The sequence below is a fragment of the Aptenodytes patagonicus genome, chromosome W (assembly GCF_965638725.1).
Source record: "Aptenodytes patagonicus chromosome W, bAptPat1.pri.cur, whole genome shotgun sequence".
Lineage (NCBI taxonomy): Eukaryota > Metazoa > Chordata > Aves > Sphenisciformes > Spheniscidae > Aptenodytes > Aptenodytes patagonicus.
In genome coordinates this window covers 38,134,635-38,140,673 of record NC_134981.1, presented here as the reverse complement: position 1 = coordinate 38,140,673, position 6,039 = coordinate 38,134,635, and positions in this window count along the sequence as shown.

The following is a 6,039-nucleotide window of genomic DNA, read 5'->3' as shown; positions in this document are numbered from 1 at the left end:
GCCGGCCAGGGAGGGAGGGAGGGAGGGAGCGGAGGGGCCGGCGGGACCGGGCTGGGGCGGAGGAGGCAGTGTCGGGACCCCGCCTCCAGCAGCGCCGCGGCCTCTCGCCCCGGCTGACGAGGGTGCTCTGCCCGCCTCGGCCCTGCTCCGCCCGGAGAGGGCGCTCAGCGACCGCCGCGGAGCCCAGGTCTGAGGGGCGCGGCCCCGGCCGCCGCCCGCTCCCCGCTCCGCCGCCCGCTCCCCGCTCCACCGCCCGCCCGGGGAAGCCTCGGCCAGCAGAGGCTGCCCGTCTCGGGGCGAGGCGAGCGGGAGTCGGGGGGCCCTCGCACACTGCCTCAGGGTGGCCGGAGCCCAGGTAACTCGGACACCCCCTGGCTTCGGCGCCACGCCGCGCCCGTCTGGATCAGCTTGTCTGTGACTGCCGCGACTTACAGTCCTGTCCCGGGGCCGGGAATACTGTGCGGAAACGTTACCCCACGACTGAGTGGTACACGGTTGTGTGACCTGCTCTTCACTCCGTATTGAGCCCCTTCCTAGGTGCTGGTGTGGAGGAGGGCTAGCAGTTATGCTAACACCTTACATCCTAAGTGTCTGAAGCAGGAAACAAAATGTCAAAGCCTTCAAACCTTGCTGTTGTTGATTGCCTGCTGTGGGTTAAACAGAGAAAGTGAAATTTACTTTGCAGTGGATATTGTATCTAAAAGTTGAGGCATTTTATGTACAAAGTAATATCTATTCCATTTTTTTAGTGGTATTTTTTGTCCCGGTACACAGGAAGTGGGAATCTGGCTGTTTTCAGCTTGATCCCAGGTTATAAAGACTCATGCTTTTAACTTTGGAATTATATGTTTCTGCTTCTGGCCAAAATAGCGTCTGCCATATTTGCTATATCAAATATTGGTCTGCTGGAGGGGTGGTGTGTGTCACAGTGACACTCAGTTGCAATAGTGCCCCAGACTGTGTCCCATCCTGAGAATTCAGGAGGCTAAAGGCTGTATCCTGAAGTGAACAGTTTCTTTGGATGCATCCTAAATTGGGTTTGCAGACAGTGCAGAGATCCCAAGCTAGTTTAGGTACTTAAGTAATGGAGCTCTATACTGTTTAATATATTCTGCTGGGACCTGTTGCTCTGAGAAACAGTAAATTAACTTGTGTCACGTACTGCACTGCTGAGTCTAGTCTACTTCCAATATATAAACTGTTCATGTACCTCCAAACTACACAGCAGCCTAAGATGTAGACATACCTGCTCTTGATGTACCTAGGGGTAAGATGTTCACAACATAAAAATCCCAAGACTTTGCAGAAACACATTTTTTAGGAAAGTTGTCACAGTCACAAGCAGCTCCAGCAGTACCTCATCCTCTGATCTCTGATCCATCTTTGCCTTTTTCCAAAGTTGTATACACAGATTAGGGAGTTATCAGGTAAAAATTATCAGCGACAGACAGACTATGTCAAAGCACACTGCATGTACTCAAAAATTAAGGAAGATTTAATACTTTCCACCTTTGACTGATCTGGAATGCCATTATAACTCACTAATGCTCCTTAGCATTTTTCAGTTTTGTTCCTTCCAGATAGAGCAAACCCATTTCCTATCCCAGTTCCCTTGAAGCCTCAGCTCTGGTAAGGCAAAATAGCTTCCCATGAACACAGAATATGTAACAGATACACAGACTTGTTCATCTAATCGACATAATAGCACAGAAAGTACAGCAGGAAGAATCTCCAATTCAGGAAAGTACATATTTGCTACTATACACATTTTCTCAATAGGAATTCTCCCCGATTTGGATGCAATTAGCTATTTCCTAACTTCTGAAGTAGTTTACTTCACAGTCTTTCAACTGTTTAACGTGATTAAGTTTTTCAATTGTGTGCAATTTTACAGATAATTCTTCTGCTGTTAATTTGCCACTTAAAAACTTTTATCAGATTTAGATCAAAGGGAAGTTTTTTAATTATAATTCAGACCACTTTGATAAAATAATACGATATGAACTCATAGCTCTACCACAGCAGGTCATTAGGTGTGTTCCAGAGCTGTCGTATAAGTTGCAGCAAGGATTCTGGAAAAACTACAGTGCTCAGAGTTGTAGGCTGTAAGACAGGAGAGAGAAAAAAAAAAAAAAGTAAAACTTACCTGGTTCTTAAGCATATCAGTGATAAAAATGAGCATTTTCTTTTCTTGTCTTTTCCTGAGATTCAGTTTTGCACTTGGAAATTGCAGCTATACAGAAAAACTTACAAATATTTGCAGTCTCTAATACCTCCAAAAAAAAGGTTGGTGAAAAACTGGATCCTGAAGATTTGAAAAGGACTGCTATGATCCTGTATCTGAGTTGGGGCTGGATTTTGATAGCAATATCTATAGTGCAATTATGTTCTATGCTGTTACAACACGTTTTACCTCCCAGTGGTTTTCACTGAGTACAGATCAAGATAAAGAGTGAGGATGGTGAAGTTACTGCAGTAAGCTTGTTTGAAGGGGATGGAAAGGAACAAGGATGTGATTGCACCACCTCTTTCTCAATTAGCATTTTTCTCCAGAAACAGGGGTGAAAGCATGATGTGCTCTTAAAGTGTAGCTTGGAAACCAAACTACCTTGTGCTTTTCTGGAGTCTGGTATGGCGCTGCATCATCAGGAGCTTCCACCGGAGCCCAGTGCTTTCACGGGTATGCTTCTGCTCTCTGCCTCGCTTCCCTGAGCAGAAGGGCAACATGAGATTGCTCTTTGCATTTTACAGAGACTCTGAATTAGAGATGGCTGAACAAAATATGTATATGCATATATACAGTGAGTCAAATAGCTACATCAATGCAAATGCAGTTTTCCATAGCTGCTGGGCATACAAGAATGTATGGAGTTCTATATTTCAAGGTGTCTTTTCTCTTGAATTGGAATCAAGAAGATAGGACAAAAATCTGCCTAAACTGTTCCTTCTGAAGTAATGGAGGAAGATACATTTTGTGTCCATATTTTGAATATATTTTATCATCCAAGTTAATCTCAGATCAAAAAAAGGAAAAAAAATATTTTGAAACAATCAAAAAAAGGAAAGAACTAAAATAAATGAAAAGAGAAGAATCTAGTCTTTAAAAAAACAAACCCAAAACCAACAATGCAATGAAGCTGAACAGTTACAGATGAGGAGCTGTGAGATAGAGTGCGGAAGCTCTAGAAGAAAATTTCTTGAGATCTGTAGCATTTTTTCTCCTTTACCCTTAAAGAATGATAAAATTAAGTATTAAGTCTTTTACATTCTGCACTCTTAGGTATACACTATCATGGATACATCCAACAGATGTATGGTGTTCAGAGAATACCATAACCATGTTTGAAGTCTTGGTCTTGTATCTGGGTGGCGTAAATGTTGTGATACTTTTTTACTTCAGTCCACACTCCTCCAGCAAACTCATTGCCCAAAGCCCTGGATTAATGGCCTCAAATAGCCCTTTTCAAACAAAAAGTAAAGCCTGTTTGGTCAGGAAACGGAGCTAGTCTTAGACCCTTAGGCTGTATCTCTACTAGTAAATTAAATATGCTCAGAGATGTTTCCTAGACATTAAAACCACCAAAAAGCACAGAACTGTGCACATCTCTGCTAGCAAAACCTCTGCTTCCTTCAGAGACCGCCTGTTGCAGATGGACCGTTGAACACAATAACTCCTGAAGCGTACTGAAGAGGCAGGCTGGTGGGAGCAGGGCACAAAGCATGTGGGGACCATCCTAATAGTTTGATATTATGGGTGACCATGTGCCAGCACTATTTAATTTACTGGAAAAGCAGAGAGTATGTTGTAAAAATACAAGTCACCATCTCCCGCAAATCTATACTCTTTGAGCTTCAAGATGGGAAGAAGGAAGGAACCCCATCTGTGTATTACTGACATCACTTACTACTGCTAATCACTTTGCTTGTTCAGATACCATGGTTTTGAGGATCATATTTGCAGTAAAGAATAGACACGCAAAGTAAGTTTTTAAATCCCCTAGTTTTATCTATCTCCCTGTGCTTTAATTTTCATGAGTCCAAGTAACACAGCTTTCTGCAGTACCAACTGGACTTCTGTATAATGTAAGAAAGTTAGACTTTTTTAAATAGTCTTGCTTGCTTACCTCTCATGCCACATTTTCAAAGGGAATAGTTTCCCTTACCTCCTTCCCAAGACTTTTAATATTCTGCTATTTTTATAAAAAAAAGAAGTTTCATTTCACCCTAAAGAACACAGAGAAAAAGTTTTAACTGATTTATTTTTCATAGTAATAATAATAATTTAATTTTAGTAATAGGCAAAGCAGCTTATTTTTTGTGAAGCTTACTAACAGCCAGCAGATTTATAGCAAGGGAATGTTTTACCCAGACTTACAGACAGATACAGCACATGCATGTAATGACATCACTGGTAATTACATAAGAGATGGTATAATATGTGCATAACAAATATTTTAATTTAGGGGAATTTGTAGAGTTTCTTTTATGAAATTAAACAATTTCATTTGTATATAATCATAAATAGTTGTAAACAAAAAGGTAGTTATTGTAGTAGGAACTTAGGCAGCCTGACTCTCCTGGCCAATTCACTCCCTCAGATTCCCTCTACCAGGAGAAAGAGTTTTTTAGTGAGCACTTCCTTCCGAATCATCCTTAATTGGAATCACTGGGTTTGTTTGGTTTTATTTGTCATTCAGTTTGAAGTGCCAAGGGGTTTCTAGCTAGCCAGTATCTTGGTCAGTTTGCCCTTCAGCCTCTTACGCGTTGCTTGCACAGCCCCTGTATTGAGTTTCTCCCTCTTTCTAGACTCCAGAGTCTTCCCCATCTTTTCTGTAACGTGTCTTCTCACTTGTCCAGATGGCACCTTCCTGCCTGTTCCTTAGCAGGGACTCACCCCCACGAAGCTCCTGCCCATGGGAGCTCCCTCAGGCATTTTACAGAGGCGGTCTAAAGAAGGCTTGTTATCAGGGACCCACCTCCGGCTGTACCCTACAGCCCTCCTGGTTTTACCACTGGAGGGATGGGGTAATCCTGGTGTGAAGGGGATGAGCCCCATGCTCCCTTGAGGGCCCAGCTTTCCCCAGGAAAGGCTTCTTGCTTAGAGAAAGCGGCTTTCTGATTGTCGTGGTCAGCATGACATCTCTGCACACTGAAATGTGACTTCACTTGCAATATAACTGAAAACAACTGTTAGCCAGCTATGCGTAGAAAAACAGATGACCCAGTACCTCCTCTGTATGTCTTACTGTTGGGCAAGGAGGAGTGTAGGAGTTTTTTAATGAAAGGGTATGTGTATGATTAAATTGTAAACAATTAAGAGCATGATGAGAAACAATTTATCCTAAGTATAGTATTACACCTCACTAATTTTCATTTTATAGCATCGGCAGATGTGTCACATTGTATGAAGGAAAAAAACATTGTGCTTTTCAGTGTCTCTTAGAATATTTTAAACACATACGTAATAGCCATCATTGAAAAATATTTGCAGGAAACTCACTTTTACTTAGTAATGTGTACTTGTATTTGTGTTTTGAGAGTGTTTTGCCTATTTCTTTTGAGCCAATTTATAATAATTAGCAAGTTTATAAAAAGTATCATCATTATCTTCCAAAAAGTTCACAAAGAAACAAGCATTTATATTCTGCAGATGTGGAAACTAAGGCACAGAAAAGTTAAAAAACTCAGCCAAAGTCTAAGGCAGGATTTCTGGCAGAAGTGAAAATCAAAACAAGACAATGCTGATTTGAAGCTATTGCATCATCTTCGTAGACTGAAGTTTGTATTTCAGGGATTTCAAATTCTGAGTTATTTTCCACTTATTTACAAATACCAGGAGTTTCTAATAGCAACATGCAAAAATGCCACTATATAAGAGTATAAGTATCACTTACGTTGGGCGGGTGTCCAGTAGGAAGGAACCATATCTCTAAATTCCCAATTCTGAACGAATAAAAGAGGACCTCTGAAATTTTTTCAGAGGGATCTGGAGAAGAGCATAACATCGCTCCAGGAAGACAAGTCTGAGAAAATATTTCA